At 37.9% G+C, this 22,127-nt stretch overlaps 1 protein-coding gene across 2 annotated transcripts in view; it reads right to left on the bottom strand.

The window, feature by feature from the left end:
• The window catches only part of SULF2 (sulfatase 2), an 82,315-nt gene extending 68,297 nt beyond the window's left edge, over positions 1–14,018 (bottom strand). The window contains exon 1 of one of the 2 annotated variants that reach the window (XM_041478543.1): positions 13,906–14,018. The gene's annotated coding sequence lies outside the window, so the exon portion shown is untranslated. The remainder of the gene's footprint in view (positions 1–13,905) is intronic. The other variant, XM_041478546.1, reaches the window with a different exon arrangement.
• Between the last annotated feature and the right edge of the window lie 8,109 nt (positions 14,019–22,127).

The following is a 22,127-nucleotide window of genomic DNA, read 5'->3' as shown; positions in this document are numbered from 1 at the left end:
AACTATTTTCAAGCATAAATATAGGAGATGAGCTTCTTCATACCACTTCTATATTATAGAATATTTATGAAAGTATTTTCGGTCCTTTGAGACAAACAGCAGTAGTATCTAAAGTGTCCTCAAGTGCCCACAATGTTGGCAGTGGCAATTAACCTTCCTGCAAGTGTCAAAGTGTACTGAAGAAAGAAATCAAACAAGAGGGGAATCTCTGACAAGTTCAGTTAAGTAATTGAAATTAAGAACCATTACAGAGGTAATTTCTTTTCTATAAACAGAAGCATTTCCAAGATGTTATTTATTATGATATTCATCAAGTAGTATATGAAATCTTTGGTGATCATTTGAAACATTTTAAAAAATCTTTTCCCTTTTTGCAAAGGCACATGCAATGAGAGTCACATTCAGAGAAGAGAATTTCTGAAGTTTCTTTCTGAAATACTATAGAAATGTTTTAACATTTTCCTTTTTCTGTCGTTCTCATGCTTCCCTACCTTCACCTTAAAAAGTTAATCACAGTTCATTGCATTGTGAGGTACTCAGAAATTACTTGTGATAAATGAATGCATGACATCAGATTGCCCCATCAACAAGAGAGCAAAATTACTTTTACTCACAAAACAACCTGAACACATACCACATGAGAACATGAACCAGAACACAGTATATTTTTCTTACCTGGTCTTGAAGGAATTAAGGTTCAGCCTTTGATCTGAAAAAGTTTGTTTTTGCTTAACAGCAGCAACTGCACATTTGTACAAATTAATAGAAACATCAAATATATCTATACAGGAATAACTTCTCCCATTGATTTCTTTTTAATCACAAGAGATATCACCAAGCTTAGGATTTGAAATATATTAAAAGCATACTCCCAAACTCTTTAAAAAGTTTGCCATCTGCTTCTTTTCAACCACTAACCAAGAGAATCAATTCCCTCATAAATTTATGAATAAGGGAATTACACTGTGTGTAATTCCAATCTTCTCAGTCACAGTTGGTTTTTTCCTCTAGCAGTAGGAATACTCGGACTTGAAATAGGGAAAGGACCCATGGAGACCACCACCAAGTCTGAAATCCTGTTAAACAGCTAACAATACCAAAACTAACAGACCCTGACAGAATAAGCTCATAAAAAGAAAAGGCCAGGGACTAAGCTGTGGAGCACTTTAACTGCCTTTATACATAGAGTTCCCTGTAGTCTCAGATGACTGACAGAAAAAGTTCTCATTTTCAAGATGCTCCAGTCAGTAAAGAGAGAGGGATTTAATATCTCACAATTTAAAATTCCTTTTGTTTCAACTTAATTTCAAGAAAACCAAGACAGAGGTTGATATTCTACATTTTCTGCTGCTATAAGAAAAAAACCCAAAACCAAAACAAAAATCCCAGGAAAATACAGGACACATTTTCATCATTTAAGTTTAGGTACAAAGCCACATTGTAACAACATAACAAACCACAACTTAGTATTATTTCTATAGATTCACTCTTCTTTTTTAAACCTTTATGAAAAGGAGAAGGGCTGCAGTGCCCAGTAGGATTCAATGTGGTGGATCTTTTACATACATACTCTTAAAATAGAGGGGAAAATCAGTTTAACCACCAGGTAGAATACATGCAAAGTCCCAACTGGATGGTAGTGGTTTCACAGCAAGCGACACCGCTTGTACAGTTCTGTCTCAGGAACCTTTTTATTATGTTCAATGTGTTTTACAGGTAACAAGGAAATGAGGACAGATAAAAGGGTATGTCAGTTCTTCCCAGTTGGTGCAGGTAGATGATCTCGAGCAAAATTGCAGAACATACCCATGGCATACACTGAGCAAAGATAGTCCTTATTTGGGGTGGTGCTCTAAGCCACCTGACTGAACAGAGCAAGTTCCCAAGAATCTGTTCATGGAAATTGATCCCGTCCCTCTAGATATTGCATATTTGTAACATATAATCATCATGAAGTGATTCTTATGTCATAAAAAGTCCCAAAATAAAACAAGTGTCTGAACAAGTGTCCTGTAACAGCCCAAAATTCCACATTCCCCTGCCAAACCCATCTCTCTACATGGACAACAAAGGACTCAGGATTGCTGTAGAAGTGTTTACATCTGCTTTTTGCAGAGCATTCAAGAAGTTGTTTCTAGCTGTTCTTGTTGCTGCCACAGGCAAAACAAAAAATAAGTAAGGATTTTATCTCCAAAGGAAATTTTTCATAAAAACTTCAAGGAACAGACAGCGCAGAAAGGATTGGCTCTAGAACAGCTGTTTCTCGAGGCCTCACCTTGTAAGCACTCAATGTTCTAATTGTCAGAAAATGCTCAGGTTGTTTTGGATTATGCATTACTTAACAGATCTGTGACATAATGAACTGTTACTACGAATGGGTGTGAATAACCATTCCACGTTTTTTAGCTGACTGTTGTATAACTTCACTTCCTCAAAAAGAACTTCATGGATGAGCCCACCCAGGTGCCAGAGAATCCCATTTGCATGAGAAAATGGTACTCAGATCTGCCCTTAGATAAGAACTTCTTTATTACTTTATGGTTATATTCAGATTTATTTGCATAACACATCCATTCAATAATAGAATTGCATCAGTTGCAAACTTCCCTACCAACTTCTGTACTGGTTCTAGCATAATTTAAAGCATGAAAAAGAGGGGAGTTCCTGGGAAGCTGCCAGCAATAATGTCCTCCTGCATTTTTGGCAAACAGTTTGTTTCCTCCACAGGAGGCAGATCAATACTCAAGAAACAAAAACAAAATCAAGAAAAGCTAAAAGCTTAGTCATGTAAATCAGGGGGGAAGAAAAGTGAAAGAAAGCTCCTCATTGGCATTCTACAACTTCTGCAGACCCCCATGGCCCATTAGGTAATTTCTGTTAAAACACAGAGCTCTGGAATGATAAATGCCAGTGGCACATTTCTAAAGGTTTGTGGTTACTGAAATAAACATGTCCCTGTTCCCAGGACACCAAGAAACAGAAAATTAACCAGAGGTTAACTGGGTCATTAGCTATAGCACAATATAGGTCACTGCAGATTTAATTTAGTTTGTATTCGGCTACAGAATCAAATACAGCAACCAGTTCTCACAGCAGGAAAGCACGTAACTTATCAGCGTGCTGATGTATCTTAGATACCAGGGCACCATGTCGGTCATGATTCATACCATTTTTAACTGATGTCACATTATTTTGATGAATCGAAAAACAGTGTCTACACACACATGCATACAACTTAAATGGTTCTGAATCTAAGTATTCGAATACATGCACAAATACTGAATATTAAACATCAAAGGTTTTCCTCCAAAACAGGATTGGCAAGAAACAAGCCTAAAAAAAAAAAAAGTCATGTGGGTTAAGAAAAAACCCAAAACATTACATTTTAATGAGTTTGATCAGCACCTAAATAACATATATATTCCGTCTCAATACAGTCTCTTATGAACAATATACCTCAGCAGCTCTAACAGGAGAAGCCCAATAGCCCAAATGCTGCAAGAACTGGCAATACTAAATAAACATTTAGAACCTGTGTGTACCCTACAAATAGGCATCAGTCTGCATTAAAGAAGAGGATTTTGAAAGACTGCATGAATTATCAAGAATCCTGTATAATGTATTTCAAACCAGTGGGGTCAATTTACTTTTTTCAAGTAGATTGGTCTTAAGGCCTTGAAACAGTGATTAGATAGAATAAAACAACAAATAGATTTAAGCAAGCACTTCAAGACCTTTAATTCTCTGCAGTAAATTTTTTATTACAAGTGTGCAGCTCTCCTAGAATTCAGAGACATCTAGCACCTGCATTAGCAACATATAAACCTAACGCTTTTCTTTACTTCATGCAGAGCTATGGAAATGTGGCTCATGAGTTCTCTTGCCAAAACTTGCATCAAGATCAGAATTGAAAAAAAAAAAAAAAATCAGTGTTCAACAAAACTCCATTCTGTAGTACTATTCATAATCACATGAACATACAATTTCTGCAGCACAGGTCTTCTAGAGCAGATGATGTAAAACATAATACCATTTAGACATCAGCAGAACCACCAAGCAAATCATCCCCTGTGGAATCCTTTGAACCCCTCAGGGAAATCCCCAGGGCCTTGCCCTGGAAGAATGTACCATAGAGTCTCCACCTAGGCTGAAAGAAAAGACTTCCCCGTGGAACCTTGCAACACTGTGATCCACACCAGTTTACGTTCTCCATATGTTCCTAAGTCTTGGGGGTTCTCCTTTCCCGTTTCCTCATTGATTGTGATACCTCTGGTGGCCAGCCTTGTCTTCCCTGTAGGCCAATGCCCTTTTCCCTGCCCTCTGTGCTGCCCCCATGCCCTCAGGTCATTGGCCGCTGACCCGTACTTAACCTTGTGCACAACACACAGCCAGATCTTTTGTCCCTGATTCCCTTTAGGTGTGCTGGAATAAACCTTTGGACTAACCTGGAACTCATCATACAAAAGGCCCTTCTGCCTCTCTTTGCTGAGCTAGCTGTGGTGAGTGTGGTGTGTGGACTTGACTGCTTTGCCTGAATGCCGACCCAAGTGGCTTTTCCACAGGAGATGCTTATTGGGAAGTAGGTAGCAGCTTCCACCATCTAAACCCCTGTGCTGCTACAATCCCCCAATACAATATAGTTTCCACTCCATATGCTTTACTGTCATTGTTTGGAATTTGTTCTCCCCCCATCCTCCAAGAGATTATGTGGAATGTTCAGTAACATTTAAAATTTATAGTCAGCTAAATGTTATTACACTCCTGAGACATCTTTTTACAATACAGTAGTAAATCAACCCATAAAAGGCTTCCTGGGAAATTAGTTTTATTAAGTGCCTCAGCTCTATGACTATTAAGAGTCAAAGAAATCCTTACCATATTCCAACTTAACACAATAACCTTCACAATATACCAAACACATTTAGAGGTCATCAGATAAGCAATTCTAAATGCTACTGCACCTGCATACAAAGTTTACATGGGACTTAGAATGTAATTTTAAATTAACAAGTCTTACTGGTTTTTTTAAAACTAAGTCACTGAGAATCATTAAGTGTCTTCTTTCATTGGAAATGTTATCTTCTAGCCTGCCATTTTTCTAACAATTTCTTCTCTTTTCCAGCTGTCTGTTTTTCCAAAACAATCATATTCTAATCATAGTTATGCACATATCTTCAAGTTAGCTCCCTTCTCTTCATATCACCTTACTGATCCATACTCAACAGAGAGCTCAAAACTGCAAACTACCACCCAGAAGAAAGCTTCAAGAATCTTTGTGAAAAGTACAATCCAACCCTAAACTGTCAAAACAGTAACACAGGTTCAATTTAGTGAAAACATACATTTATAGGCAAAGAAATTCCATCAAGGGTTACTAACTGTGACATGTAAACCCAGTACAACTTGGAGAACTTGCTGAGCCATGGGGACTTCTCAGTATCATACCTCTTTACATCTGTATTCTTGTAACATGCTAAAGTGCCTATTATCAGCTCCAACAAGAGAGAAACACTGAGCTTGACAGATCTCTGTAACTGCCTTGAGAATAAGAATACCGGATTAGGCCAGGGCATTACTTATCTGCCGTAGCCCTTTACTTTACCCTTTACAGTGGCATCTTTACTTTTGAGATTCTTCAACAGGTATTTTTTTAAGTAGACCAATAAAATACCTGCCAAGTTATTTTCCAATCTCTGCTGATACAAACTGAGGTACTCCATTACGCAAAATATGTTTTCAGCACCTTCAGAACATGCATGATAACATTGCTCATAAACCCACCCCAAAATAAAGTCTTGAAACCTTATTTTGCAACATCCTTGGCCTTTTTAGTAAGCTAGAAATGAATAATAATGTGCCTCTCAACTATGTAAACATGAACAAAGCTAGGAAAGTAGCTACAGTGGCATGCTCTCTCTCCTCTTTTCTGTCACTTAAAGAGACTAGCTACTTTGAAATTGTCACACAAGGTTTTCTAAAGAAGGAAAGAAAAATCAATGTACTCAAGTAGAAGTCTGAAAGATCAGAAGAATTTGCAGTGAACTGCATTGTACTTGAAGTGATTCTTAGCTCAGTCTTGCATTTTCTGCAACTTACGCACCATTAATAGGATTACTGAAATATCATTATTAAATCCTACTTTAGAAATAAAACAAGTTCCTCTCTGCAGTAAATAATTTCACCTTGGAATTCCATTTAAGGTTCCTACCACAAAGAATAGTTGACATCTTCTGCAGAAGTTTCCATTTGAAGTACAATAACTTCTCTATTAGTGGTTTCTGCAGAATACATGCTAACAAAGGAAAGAAGATAACACAGAACAAGTATAACAGTTTTTTCTTTAGTGACGATATAATAGAAAAAGTAAACTTGGACTATTTCCTTCAGAACACAGTGCAACACTGGAAACACATTTAAGCAAGAGGAATCAGACATTCTACCTAAGGCTGCTGTAAATAGGAACAGAATCTGGGATCAAAGGTTCTGCAGCTAATGATCTTCCCTTCTGTGTCAGCAAAGTACAGAAGGTGAATACAACAAACAATTTGAATACTGTTTTGCAGTATCAGGGTCTATTCTAGGTTATAAACTTTCTAGAGGTAGCAGAAGTTCACTCAAAGCTAAGTTAATTTATAGAGGACATTATTTTTGCCTTTTTTTTCCTCCCCTCAACTCCCCACAGATGATGACTCATTTCTTCTGATTGATTCCTCTACTGGAAACATTTCTTCAGCTTGTCAGAATAGTAAAGCGCAGGATTACAAAATACAATTTTCTGGGAAGATGACATACGCTCAAACATTTCATTCTAATTGACTTGAACTTAATAAGCTTAGTTTGTGTTGTGCAAAATAAATCAAAACTAGACAGTTCATTTTCTCACAGTGTATAAGAAAGGGATAGAAAACAGCTGAAATCAAGAGCATAAATACTGGCATGTTGTGGTTGAGTGTTTTAAAATCCTGATCTGCTAATTGTGAGACTTTTCTCACCAGAAAATAAAAATTAAGACGGTGATCAAGAGTCAAATTAACTGAGTCACTGAGATAAATCCAGAGCAGACTTTTTTAAAAACAGACGTTTGAAAGACCTTTAATTGTCCTTATTCTATGATGCTTTCAAATTTTATTTCAGGTTTGATTTGGGGATTTTTTTTTAAATTCAAAAGCACAACTGACAAACTGGTTAATACTACACCACATAACTACACTACACTCATTAGGATTAGTGACATATGTGCTACACATCAGTGCCAACAAGATATTTCAATTTTGTTGCTACGCACACATGTCTACAAGGACACTCAGCATACTGGAAAATTCTGACCTTGGTTTAGGCGTGTTTTAAATCAAAACCACTCTGCAACAGTGGTTTCCAATGGATGTTAGGTGCTCAGCACCAACCACCTTGCTCTAAGAGGCTGCCTAAAGTGTATTTAGTAATGCAGAATAGCATCTAACTACACACTAACCGATGAGGATGAAGCTGCTTAGCATACACAAACATGTAAATTAAGAGCTCAAATTTAGTGTTAGTAGCTTCTCTGATTCTGATATAAAACTTCCTAACTACATAGTCTCCATTAAATTTTTTCACACACGTAATTAAAGCAAGGGACTAACTAAGCTTTATCCACCACAGTAGTCACAGAATATTTTTGATAGTTAAAAGTTAAAACTTCCAGTAATTCTTAATCTTTTTTAACATTTAATATAACTGTTCTTTTAAGTGTTTTAATTGTAACATCTTCCTTCTTACAAAAACTGGCAAAAAAAATTGAGGTATCTGAAAATTACTTTTGTAATTTTGAAAATTACTTGCTATCAAGGCTGTCTGGTTCTTTGCAAACTACAGCCATATTACAAGATAAAAGCAGGGTGAACTCACAGTTTAGTTTTATTGTTTGATAGCACAGTAACTTCAGCTGTACCTTTAATGAGATAAATAGCACTGGCTGAAATATAGTACTCAGTCACACTTTAGAAACATTGGTGCAGAATCTATAAAATATACTTATACATTGTTCTAGGTAATATGCTACTTTAAGCGCACCACATTGTTGAAGCTTTTATGATCTGTAGCTAGCGATGTTAGTACTCCAACGTGAAACTACAAATCCTTACTCTACTAGAGCCGGGAAAAGTAAAAATCACAAGGATTATCTGAAACTAGATTAAGCCTTTCCCTAAAGGCCTTCCCTAACGCCATGGTTAATGCATTCACCAATTAAACATGTAAGTTAGTATTACAGTTAGCCATCTGATGGAAAAGGACTTAACAAGTGAACTAAAACTGTTAAAAACTAAAAGACAGTCTTAAAATTTTCAAGAAGATTACAAGAAGAGCAAATTGAAACTACACCACTTTTCTAGAGTGAAGTGCTGGACTACTTGCCTAACAAAGCAGGAGAAATTCCAATTCAACAGCAGTGCCTGAAAGAAAGGAAAACACCAACACACATATTAAGTACATAAACCAGTCTCCAGCTATTTTTATAGAGGTGAAAATGAACCCTCTTTTGCTTAGAGGGGAATATTTTTGTCTTGCCATATAACAAGTTCCAAAAGAATATTTACATTTTTCTACAATCTGTAATTTTCTCATTTACCATTTCTCAGGGCCCAAAGATCTTTTACTGTACACAGGATGTCTGCACATGTTTAACAATCATTTTACCAAACAAATGTCACAGACTGAATTTAAAAATCCATTAATATCGCTGATGTTGCTAATTTAACACTATTAATATCATACTGTGAACAGCTACAGAACCTACAGGGTCTTGTACTGTGTTTAGAGTCCTCTGGTTGCAAGTCTGCTCTCCAGCAGACAGCACCAGGAAGATAACTCATGCAAATATCACAAGAAAGGTAATTTAATAGACTTTTTAATGATTGCTTTGATCTTGCAGTTAGACTATCAAACAAGTGTGACTAAAGACAGATCATTAGACAGAGATTTGGATGTACCAGTTAGAACTCATTTATCTAATCTTACAGATGCCTCCACTTTCATCAGTGTGCTAGGATCTGGAACAGTTGGAAGACCCCAACTGGACCACAGACACCATTGCATCAAGATACTGCTAGATATCCAACAAGAGATGAAGATTTACCCAGTGAATTAGAAGGCAGAAGGCACATTGCAGTGTTGTCTTTGATGGCAATCATACTCTCTCGCACTTCTGTATGCACAACTAAGTTACATTTTGTAATTTGTCTCTGCACAAATTATCTACGAAAAAAAGATTTCTAAGGGCAGAAACATACAATTTTTCTCTAAACCAGTCAAGTCTTCCACACTGACTACTTCTCCCTCCGATAAAGAATGGATGACATAAAGGAGTCCAGTTATTTAGGAAGTCCTTCAATGGTGCTGTACTGTAATACATGGGAAAATAAAAAATTAGGTACTAGTCTTCTTATCATGTGCGTACCAAGTATCTGTCATTAGAGAAGTATTGAAACTTTAGTTCTTAGGATTTTGATACCTTGCCTTTCTGTAGAAGCAAGCTGCAATTTCCCAGACTGTATATTTCAGTCACAGAAGTAAAACATATGAGTTTAGGATCCTTATATTAAAATTATAAAAACAAAACAAAACCTCACCCTAAAACGCACTCCTGTCCTTTTTGACTTGTGTTCTTTCTGCCCACTGAAGGGCAGAAACTCTGGGTTAACATGCAGGTAATTGCAAAAAAGGATGCATAAAGAACTTCACATCATTAACACTTCAGCCACAAAAGCAGAATCCGGAAAACAAATAATAAATCTATAAGCAAATCTAAGAAAGTCTATATAACAGGTCAATTGATCAGGACTTTCAGATACCAAAAACCCATAAAGTATTTTCCTTATTCAGTTTCCATACTGAAAATAACATCAGCTTCTGACACAACTCAGCATCTTTTAGATGCACAATCTTCCTTTCCCAAATACTACACAAAATCGCAAGTTCTTATACACAGCAATTTAATCTATTAAGTTGGAGAGTTTTAGTTAATGACTCAATTACAGAGATTGTCAGAACTGTCAGATCATAGTAGTACTGCACTCTTACAGGGCTTCCTACCTCAGGGATCAGTAATTTCAGTGTTTCACAATGACTGCTGCCTAAAATCTTCAAATAAGACAGGCAATTCAATTGCTTTCCTTTCAGGAGCTTGAAATAAGGTGCTGCCTATTTCTAAATGGAATAAGTCTTTCGGAAGCAATGAAATTTCATCTAATATTTATGTAATTTCTTGATACGTAAGATCGTTCATGTCTTACATATTGATATTTGCAGTTGCTTACCCATCAACACAAAATTGCAACCTTCATTTTAGAATACTATATACATAGTATATTAGCAACAACTAATAGCCTGATAGGTTAACTTTATTTTGACACTCTCTGCCAACAACCCATTAAATATGGCTAATCAGTACTAGTGATTACTCATCAGAACTTTTATTTCAGTTCCACAAACTGCTGAAACTCACTGAACTTAGAGGTGCTATTCTGATTTTACTGTGAAAGGTGAGCTAATGCTAGAAAACACACACAAATACAAAATAACAGAGAAAAACTAGAATAACATTTTTATAGAATTCAGAATTATTACACATCCATTTTCTTCCTATAGAGGTCAGCCACTAATTAGCTGAAATCCTCCTTTACTGAACTTGTACTATCATTTCAAAATTTCTTTCCATGCATCATTTAAGTGAAGGGTGAGGAAGGGTGATAGGGAGAGGCAGTGGAGAAGCAGTTAACCAGCAACAAACTTCATGGAGAAATTCAGACAATTTCCGAAAGGTAAACAAAAATCCAAGTGTATAAGAAATTCATATAAGTGGGAAGTGGGGGGCAACAGGAAAACAAAAAAAACCCCGAACATCAAAAAAAAAACCCCAACAACAACAAACCATACACACAAAATACCCAAACAAACAAAAAAAAACAAAGTAAATCCCTAATTAAGCCTGTCAGGTTTTAAATTAAAAATTACATCACGATTTTACTAGATTAAACCCAAGATATTCTCAAAAACATGAGCATACTCGAACACCCATTTTACATGTAAGCCTATACGTCACTCTCTATTATGCCCACTCCAGCCTGAGAAACTGACCCAGCATACGGATAGATAATGAGAACATATTCTGTCAAGAATACTGCAAGAGACAACTGAAATGGCAGGTTTTATCTCCTCTTCATGAAAATTGGCAAAGGCATGGAGTATTCTACCCAGAAGTATGATCTCACTGAAATCTTAAAAGGGTTTGTAGAAGCTCTTGATCTTACTTTCACTCAATTCTAAATTTCACAGTAAGACCTCTTCAGATGGCTGAAGGACGTATGTTAAGGGGAAAAACGTCTTCACTGAGGAGTTACAACTATTTTTAAAATATTTTAATAATTTTATAGCATTTTATGCTCTCTACAAGTAAGTAGAGAAGATGTAGTAAGTATCTACAAGTAAGTTAGAGATATCTGGCTTTCAAATGTAAAAACAATTTTGAAGGGAAGGTAAAATATAAACATGCATGAAGTTGTAGAGTTTTTGGAGATTAGATATAAAATCTAGCATCTCAAAAATTTCTATTACACAGCAAAAGTGTTTGCTTTATTCTATCACCTTCTTTCTCACAACACAGAAGGCTCTTACTCATTTATATATCAGTTGTAAATCAGTTATATTTGCAAATTTGATATCACCAATCCTGTTTGAATTACTGTTTGTAGATAAGCAACCATAATTCTTCCAACCTGAGATCTTTATAACAGAAATGCTCAAAAGGAAGTCACAATAGTGAAACACATAGACTTTCTTAAAAGCAAAACAGCCACAGCAAAACATCATCCATTACAACTTAACATTTTTTTAAATGAAATAATATCAGCTACTTAGGTAAAAAAAACCTACAGACATTTTCCTATATGTCTAGAAGCAATGAGGGAGAAGCTGGTAGTGAAAGAGGAAACTAATCAAATGAGTTTTTGCAGTACGGACAAACGTTTTCAGCTAGAAATTACCCAAAATAAGACTCTTTGCAAGGAATCTATTGAAAAAAAAAAAAAAAGATACAACTACAAAGCAGCAAAAAGAGCCCACCAAATAATATGTAGCCAAAACAGAAGCACAATTAAAAGTGTCTTTTTTTTTTTTTTTTTCAAATATCCAAGTCCAGGGAAAAAAAAAGAAAATCCAATAAAGAATTTGAGACTACACTCTATTTTCTAAATGAGACCAAAACAAACACCTATAAACCCCTCCAAATTCAAATGACAAATATCCACACTAGGGAAACCCTGTGGTACCAGAAACCTGGCCTCCAGTTCCACAATTTGTGTTGAAGAGTTCACCTAACTCCCTAACAGAGATTAAAAATAAAGCTGTCCTACTTACACTAACATTTTGAGCATTTCACTTTGCTCATGTTCCGTTTCCCTACCCCCCCCACCCCCAAAAGAAACAAGAGGAGAAGCTAAGGTAAACTGAGACAGTAGCAAGGACAGTTTAGCTTTTGAACAGCACATTTTGACTTTCATGTTTCACTGCTGTAGAACATTTTATGAAATGCAAGGATTAGTTAAAGTCCATAAAAAGGATTGACTCTGACTACACTAATAATACTTTAAATCTAAAAAACATGCTCATAGGTGTCAGTTTTACTTTCACATAACGAGATATTCAAAGAAAACACTAAACATTAGCAGGGATAAGCTACAGAATATCTTCATGCAAACTCACTGAAATTATTCTTGGAGAGGAGACAGAGGAGGAAAGAGAATTGCTATGTACATAGCTAGTACAAAAACAGTGCAGTTGCATCCTTTGGAGAACTCAACTGCATTGTACTCTAGTGCATAAGTTCTAAAAGCATGGCCTGCCATGCCTTATATCTTACATGCACTGAGAATAAAGTTCATTGCAATTGTAATTGCACTGCAGATTAATTTTGGAATGCAACTGCCACTTAACCAATTTAAGGGCTTTTCACAACAACTCTCAGATGGTATAAGAAGACATCCACTATTAATAGGGGAAAAAAAAAACCCAAAACCATTTATTGCCATGGTAAAAGTTTTGGAAAAAACATGGTATTTTTACCATTAATTTCCTACTAAATTTAGCATTAGTCACAGAAAAGCATAATCACTTATGCATCCATTCACATGTCTGAAGGTTGGAGAAAACAAAGGAGATGACACAGATACTGCACCTCTGCATGCTTTAACAGCCATACATGATTTTAAAACAAACCAACAAAAAAACCAAAACCAAAAAAAAAAAAAAAAAAATAAAAAAAAAAAAAAAAAAAAAAAAAAACAAAAAAAAAAAAAACAAACAAAAAAAAAGTGCTACAGCCAGATTTATGCCGGGTGCCTTGCAGGGCTGTTGAACAGCCCAGCACAGGGCTAGAAATCAGAAGTTTTTAGTACAGGACGTCATTTGCCACTGGCTCACAGACTGACCTTGGGCAAGTCATTTTCCTCGCATCTCAGCTCCCCACCTGACAGTCCGTCCCCCGCTCCCCACTCAGCCCCGAGGACCGAAACCCGGTAATTAGTCACTACAAGCGGCTCGGCATCGATGAAGCTAGAATAAAGGGAAAGGGGGAGCGGGAAGAGGGATCGGGGGTTCCCCTCACCTACAGGTGATAAAAATTCCCCCGGCATAGATTCCGTCTCCCACCCGGGGGAGAATCCCCCCAGCCTTTCCCCGTTTCCCCAGCGCGCCGGTTAGACTGGAGGAGGCGGCAGCTCCGGCTCCCGGCCCCGAGCGCGGGCGGCAGCCGCGCCCTCCGGGCCTCGCGCCCTCAGGGCCTCCCACCCCACCGCCGGTGCAGCCCCAGGGGCCCTGGCCGGCTGTGCGTGGATGTGGCACCACTCGCAGCCTCACCAGGCGGACACTCACAGGTGCTGGAGCCGTGAGAGGCGACCAACGTTCCGCAGCGGAGGTGGTCTCGGCGCCCCGGCGGGAGGCGAGCGAGCTGGGCTGTGGGCTCTGCGCCCCCGCCGCGGTGCCGCCACTGCGGCGCACCCGCCCGCCCTTTCCCGCGTCGCTGGCCAATGCGGGCCGCGCCAGGAGCCGGCTTGAACCATCTGTTGCGAGGCGCCTCCCCCAGCCCCTTGCCGGGGGCTCCTGCCCGAGCGCAGCCAAGGAGGGGGAAGCCTGCAGGGAGCCCGCGGCCCCTGCAAGGAACTCTCTCCGCTGTGCATCTCGGGGGCTGGGGCCGAGCTCCGCCTCCGTGCCTCCCCCAAAGAACCGCACCATCCCAGGGCTGCCGCTTCTCCCCTCAGCGTTCGGCTCCCCTCACAGGGCGCTCGGCGCCCGCCCGGACAGCCGCCTCAGGAGTGCCAGGTGGGGCAGCGAGAGGGACGGGGATGCCAGGGAGCAAGAGCTGCATGTGGGACTGAGCCTCCTCAGGTGTGCAGGCGATGAAGTCCCGACCTGATAAAATTTTTGCACTTCCCGCCTAATAACCGGAATTCTCCACATGGAATGTTGCACGGAGAAATATGTCTCATCCTGCTTCAGTGCGAGAAACAGGGCTAAAATCTGTCTGTGTTTGGACTTAGACGTCTCTTGTGAGCAAGCTCTCCCAAAAGAGTCAAGTCTCTTTCACTATTTAATGGGTTTGAGTTTTAGCCTTTCACGTTCCCAGTCGGGAGGGTTTTCCCACAAACATGAGGACAGTCTATGTGCACAGTCCTTTATTTTGGGTCTCCACCCTAGGCAACAGTAGTTGAGATACTTACAGCGCAGATGTAAAATTTCACGAAAGCAGGGCGATAGTTCCTGTGTTACTTCTCTTTTTGTGTTAACAATTTCCTTGTTACAGACCTCTCTGATTATGCTTTTTAACCAGGAGCCTATGTTTCCTGTCGATTCTGCAGAGAAAATCCAGGGACTAAGACACTAACTTTATTCCAACAGGTTCTAGAGTAATATGTTCAGGAAGTCATATCAAGAAAAAGATGCAAATTTATCTTAACTTTCAATAACTTAAAGTTAAGAAAATAATCTTGAGATTCATGCTGTATAAAGGAAAAAACGTGCATTTCTTTAATGGGCTAACACAAGTTCTATTTTGGCTTTTTATTTTTTTTCCATTTCTTGAAACTGTCAGATTCTTATATCTCACCAGAACAGTGTCAAATTATTGATTTAAAACCAAAGTATGGACCAGACACAATTTGCAGGACTTGAGGATTTGATGTATAGTCAATTTTATGATGGACTGAATGTCAAAGGGTCAAATAAGATGGATACTCTTGCAATTAAATTAATCATAGGCCCTTTTATTATAAAAAAAATATTTCTGGAAGCCAACCAGTTGCATTTTATACTAATGCTGTTATGACATGGCTTGTAAGTGGTTCAATATGTTACTCCAAATAGACACTTTCAAAGACGGGATCTGTTTCTTGCCCACTAAGTTATATCTTTGCATTAAAGGGACTCAGCATAGCTGAGCTTTATCTTATTATTACAAAAAAACTCTAATAAGTACACAAAATTAAGTGACTGCAATCTTTCTTGTGAGACTCCAAATGGATGAAATTTTGTCCTCAATATGCATGTGTAATGCCTCTAAATCTGAAAGGATGATTTGTCATTACAAGATATTTTTAAGGAATGATTTCTATATAGTTATAATTACCAGAATGATAAATTGGCTAGTGAATCTTCCATTAATCTTACAAAGCTGTTCTCAAGCCTAAGTTATTCCCATATATATTCTAATCAAGACTGATCGTAATAATTTTGTGAGATATCTAACATTAATGCAAGGTTTTGTCTTGCTACTTCAAGAATGTTATTATTGATTTATTAATATATAGAAATTCCTTCTAACAGCTTAAGCAAATTGACCTAGGTATCAAATACATGCATGAAAAATTACATATTCATGCTGTCATCATACATGAAAGACAAAGGATGGTTGGAAATAAAACTACATATATAGGCACACATCTGACCTCTGAAACAGTGAAAATACAAATAACTTGTTCAATTGTACAAGGAATCTTGGCAAAGTCTAAAAGTACAGGCAGGTAAGTCTGTCTCAGTCCATTGCTATAATAAAAATGCTGTTAAATATAAAACCTTATGTCTCAAGTCTCAAAGTAATATTTCTCTTTTAAGTGATTTAATTTACAAAATGACTAGAGCAAAGGCAGTTGCATATATTTTTAAAATATGTATTCTTTCTGCTTGCTAATTACCCTTTTATTACTTTTTGCATAGATTAACAATATGACAAATTCTGCATGCATACACCATGCATGTGTGTCATGGATATTAATAGGGCAAGATCAATTTAGGGTTTTTCTTCTGTATTTTTACTTACCTCTACCTTGGAATGTGACCTTGGGCAGTTTGCTGAACTTGCCTGTGAATTGTTTTTTCATCTGTGAGATCTGTGATAGTCATACTTGAAGAAGAGTACTTTATCAGTAACAGTATTTTGTGAATTTATTTATCTCTAAAAAATTAACTAGTAAATAATGTCTTTGAATATAGGCATCCAGTTATTGTGCATCATAACATGTGGCAAAGCCAGCTCTATCCCAGGCTGCACCAAAAGCTGGGTAACCAGCAGGTCAAGGGATGTGATTCTCCTCCTCCACTGTTCCTATGAGATTCCACCTGCATCCAGCTCTGAGGCTCCCAACACAAGGAGGGTGTGGACCTACTGAAGCCCCTCTGGAGACAGACTGGGAGAACTAGGGGTGTTCATCCTGGAGACGGGAAGGCTCCAGGGAGATTCTAGTGACCCTTCCACTGCTTAAAGGGCTCCGAGAGCTGGAGAGTGACTTCAGACAACAGGCTGGAGTAACAGTACAAGGGGTAATGGCTTTCCACTGACAGAGGGCAGGGTTAGATCCATATTAGGAAGAAATTTTTCGCTCTGAGGGAGGTGAGGCACTGGCACAGGTTATCCTGAGAAGCTGTGGATGTCCCATCCCTGGAAGTGTTCAAGGTCTGGCTGGATGAGGATTTTAAGCAACCAGGAAGATGTCTTTGTCCATGTCAGAGGGGCTGGAACTAAATGATCTGTAAAGTCCCTTCCAACACAAACCATTCCATCATTCTAGGATAACAGCATTTTCTCCTATTTCATTCTAAGCAGCAGATATTTGGCAGTCTATAGAGTGTAAAATAAGGTTTAGAACCTAGGCAGTGTTTTTTGTCAAATATAGCAAACATCTTAAAATCATCAAAGATCCTTTGTGAAAGTCATTTGGAGAATAAGCCTTTCTTTCATTGGTTAAGCAGTGCATTAATATTGCATGCAGAGGTAAAGCTGCAAGCAATTATAGTTCAGGAGGCCAAAGATGGAGAATGAACAAGTTTCTGCAGAATTCATGATGAAAAACGCTGTATCCCTGGAAAAACTTGGTTTTCTTCATGAAACATTATTGTGGTGCCTAATTATGGGAGTTCAATGACATGAGGATCTGGTACTGCCAAGAAAATGATTCAAAAACTATTTTGATGTGTTTTCCGTGTTCAGTAGGTGTTCATTAACACACAGTAAGCTCAGGAAACACCATCTCTTGCCATTCCCACACTCCAGTTTTGCCCTAAGAATTTTGTTTTTATTGCATATTGCATGTTGCATATAGTTATGCTGTAATTTTCTTTCCCCATCTTTTCTTTATGCAAAGCTGAGTGAAATCTGATCTATTAGGGTGATGCTTTCAGCAGAGTTAAAAATATTGATATACACTAGCTGTTACAATCTTTTTTTTAAATCCCTAATGTCTTGGAAGATCCATTAACCTTAAATCAATCCAACAAATCTGATTGTTCTTGCCAACTTCCCTTTTCCAAATAAAGATATACCAATTTACATTAATAGCATCAGTAATTAAATACTAGTGTGAAGATAAAAGCAAACTCTAAGATCCAAATAGTGCAAACTTGGGCCAGGGAATCAGATCCAGATCTTGAAGCAGGCTGTTCTCTGAAGTGAACCAGCTAAAACCGTACAAGGGGAAGTCAGCATATGAGTGCAAAAACAAAGTTTGAATTTTAACCCACCTCCTCTTTTTCCTTTTTTTCTGTATGTTAAGTTCCCAGTGGAAAAAAAAAATCAACCCAGGAGTGAAGAAACTAGTCAGAAACATACCTTGGAGCTTTAGTCATAAAGAATTGCTTTGTTATAAAGACAAAACAAGTCTGTGGTAATGTTGCCACATTTATAAAGTGTCAAAAGCTAGGATTTTTTTTTTTTTTTTTTTTTTTTTTTTTTTTTTTTTTTTTTGGTTATGTGCCAGTGATGACTCAGGAACTGTTATGAAAATGAATGTGCTATTTCAAATGTGGCAAGACCTAGCCTAGATTTAGGCAGTGTAGCATATTTACCTAAACAAACAAATTCATCTCGGAAGGTGCAGAACTGAAACCAGTTGAAATGTCATTTAGCTGCTGAGACTAGTGAGCAAGCAAAACCATGGAGGGACAGTGCTAACCACTGAAAATGCCAGCGGATGGTAAATGGAATGTTAAGTTTCTACCCCACAGGGCCATGACTTCTGCTGTCAAACAACTGTATCTGTAAGAGGAAGGGGAAAAACAGAAAAGTAACAATAGCAACAAGAGGTACTAGAAGTACTTAAGGAAATAGCTGTCTAAACTTCAGCAGGTAAGATAGTTGTCCATTAGATCCAAGATACGTTTGTGTAAACATAGCTACCAAAACTGTGAGTTTTTGCATGTTCTTTGTTAACTGTGGTAACTGGTAACTGCATTCTCATGTTTTCTATCCCCTTCCTCAGAACACACTAAGGGAAATGGATGGTAACTCCAGTGCTAACAGGGAAGTGTTCCACAATAATAATCTGTAGCTTTTAGAGCACTTTTCTGTTTCAAAGGGCTTTGCAACCACAATTAGTTAATCAGTTCTGTGTTCAGTTCTGGGGAAGCACACAATCCATCCTCTAAACAGCTGGGCTTTGTCATGGGTCCTAAAGATTGAACTATGCCGTGAGTTGGGTGAGTGAGCAGGTGCAGAGAGACAGTACTGGAGTGATAGCTGCAGAAAACATGCTCTTTGGATAGCTACAAAAACATGTTTAACAGTAGTTGTAAATCTTTGCCTTTCCTGAGGTGTGAGATGATACACAGAGGTAAAAAAAAAAAAGCCTCATTATCGCCCTCCACAAGTTAGATTTCTCCTTTGATGTGTTACATATAAAGGCAGTCACTGTGCTGACAGAAGAATCAGAGTCATCAAGTTCCTTCTGCTACCCACTCATGCTCACAAATCACTTTTCTTTTCTGACTTTCTGTGTCTTTAAAAGCATAACTTGCTGTATTGGTTTCTACATTTACCCTAAAACAGATATAATTTTAGACACAATCCCTCTATAACATGGAGTCTGCCTTTTCAGTCCAGTTCATCAAGATGAATCCACCCGTCTGGATGCATTCATTTACACAAAGTGCCTTCGCTTTAGGTAAGAACGGGACTCCTTGGCATTGTACCTTCTACAGCTTCTGTCTTAGAACACTGATCCTGCCTTTTTCAGCTGGTAGTCTAAGTGATCTGAATGATATGTATCCAAAAGTTACCCTTTTAAGAACCCATTTACAACACCAGATGATGGTAACTAAATGAAATTTCTTAATTTAAGTGCATAGTACAGTCATGTACTTCAAGTGTACATAGTTAAAATGGAATGCTGCCGGTGAGGCTGTCTGAGCAGTTGAATGTATCATGTGTCAGTTTTGATACAGTACTGCACTTGGCAGATTTTTATAGAATGTATTTTTTCAGGATTTGGGTAGAAGACAGCACCTGAGACATTTTAGTAAGACTAGCAGAATTTTTTTTTTCCTATCTCCAGTATGTTAAGGAAAAGCATCTTGAGGAGGAATGCATGAAGTCTTTTCAGTGGGGAAAAAGAGACAGAGAGAGAAAGTACTTCATATAGTTTAGAATTGTCTGCCAAGTTACTTGCTGTAGAAGCTTCTGCAGGGACACTTTGTAAGCAAAGATTTCTTGGACTCTAGTAGGGGACTGAATATTTTTGTAAAGATGTACAGCTTTACACTGCAGGACAGGGTTCACATTATTTACTGTGAAATGGCTGGCTGCCTGCCAAACTGAAAAAACACTCCCTTGCTAGCATTTTAGCTGAAGAAAAAAAAGGTAAAATAAGTACTTCAATATTGCTGTATTGCGGTGTTTAGACTCTACCCTTCAGACAGAAAAAAATTAAATTTATTACATCAATAAATTACTCCCTCAAGATCTGAAAACTGCCAGGGTTCTCTGTCTCCTCATTTCTAATGGAGCTTTGCAATTTCAACAATGTCACAAAGTTGTGATTGTACTGATATACCACACGTGTACATACACGTGTGATGTGTATGGATGAGTGGCATGCTTTAGTTGTATTTGTAAAGGGAAGGATAAAATAATCCCATAAAACATGGTACAGTTCTCATGACTGATGATTTAATTTGCAACAAGGCAAGTTAAAAATGAGACTAAGAGGGATCTCTGAAGTTACTCACTTGCAAATACAGATTGTGCACAAATGTAATACAGTTCATATGGGTTGAATGTGCATAAGGCATATTTCTGATTGCAAGTCCATGGATGTTTCCTGTTATTTGTGTATTTCTAAAGCAATGTCAATTGACAGAAATGCAATTTCTTCATTCTTAAATGCCTGAGGAATTTAACACTGTTATCTGTGGGAAATGTTTCTATTGGTATTTGGACAATTTGGACAATTTCACTTATACAGTGGTTCTCTAGGTACACTGGTATATTAACCAGTGGATCTGTAATTTGCAGATGAAGAACAGTACTCCTGTGCTCCTTAAGGCTTTAAGTCAGCTCCAAGTTTCACACTTCACCAACAACAAACACTCATTGGTTTACTGCTGTCTTCAGTCACACATGCACTGTACTTAAACATTTTTTTCGTGCTTCCTGTTCTACATTGAAAATATAATAAAGTAAAAAGTACAACTGTAGGCTAGGCTACACAAATATACATTTGTAGATATTAAGAGAAGCAGGAACCATTGTGATAGATTAACTAGATGATCTGGTATCTTGCTTTTCTGGTTATGTGGCAAATCTTTCCAGCTTCACTGATTACCACTGTCTCTACTGTAGTAACTGTTCAATACCACAGATATTGTTAGGCAGTATTTAACTTGCATATGCCATGTGTTTAGTACATATTGAGCCTTAAAATCAAACACTCCCTTTGGGACAAGCAGTTTGAACCACAGTCATGACTGGATTTAGCTGCTAGCCTTTACTACTTAAAAGTCTCTAACAGAATTGTCATTTTCTTTATTGACTTAATATCTGGAGTCAAATCTGACCTGCACCAGTGAGATACATGTCAGTATATATGAAGACAGATTTTGAATCTCCACAGTCTCAAAGGCAGTTGACTTGAAAGTACTTGCTTATGCTAGGCAAGAGAGAATATATATGCAAAAGCAAAATTTCTTTTGAATTTTATTCTTCTCAAATGTAGGCACTGCATATATTCTTATATGTACTTTCTTTATCTGTAAAGAGATTTCCTGAACAATATGGATGTGTATAAACATGTCTTTTACTGAAGGATGGACAAGTGGCGTTTGAAGTCAAAGAGCTTTAGATATAAACTGGATTGTGAAGCATACAACAGGTATTAGTCACAAATGAGACATCACAGTAAGACATTCTTCTTTGCGCATAACCTTTCTTTATGTAGAAAGCAAGTGTACAGTCCCATGCTGTGCTCTCCTTGCTTCTTGGCATGTTGGTACAAAGCATAGAAATAATAAACAATTTCAACTGTTTTCTTATTACAGAAAGAAATTCTGATTTAAGAAATCCCATGACAGTGACATCACATGCTGCAGCTCCTAATTGTGTGAATCTTTGGGGTTTGCCTTTAGTTTTGTATTGACAGAGTAGAGAAATCTGAATGTGTGCATAAAGGGGGAAGGGACTGAGCTGTGCAGCTTCTAGGAAGCAGGAGCAGCTAATGAGGATCCCACACAGAGATTTTCATTGTATGGTTCTTATGAGAGAAACTACATTGTGGAATAAATACCCAGACCATTGTTTGACTTTTAACCCATTCATCACTAAGATGAAATCCTGC

The sequence above is a fragment of the Pyrgilauda ruficollis genome, unplaced genomic scaffold (assembly GCF_017590135.1).
Source record: "Pyrgilauda ruficollis isolate IOZ18807 unplaced genomic scaffold, ASM1759013v1 scaffold45, whole genome shotgun sequence".
In the NCBI taxonomy this organism is placed as follows: domain Eukaryota; kingdom Metazoa; phylum Chordata; class Aves; order Passeriformes; family Passeridae; genus Pyrgilauda; species Pyrgilauda ruficollis.
This window is presented reverse-complemented; position numbering and strand designations above follow the sequence as displayed.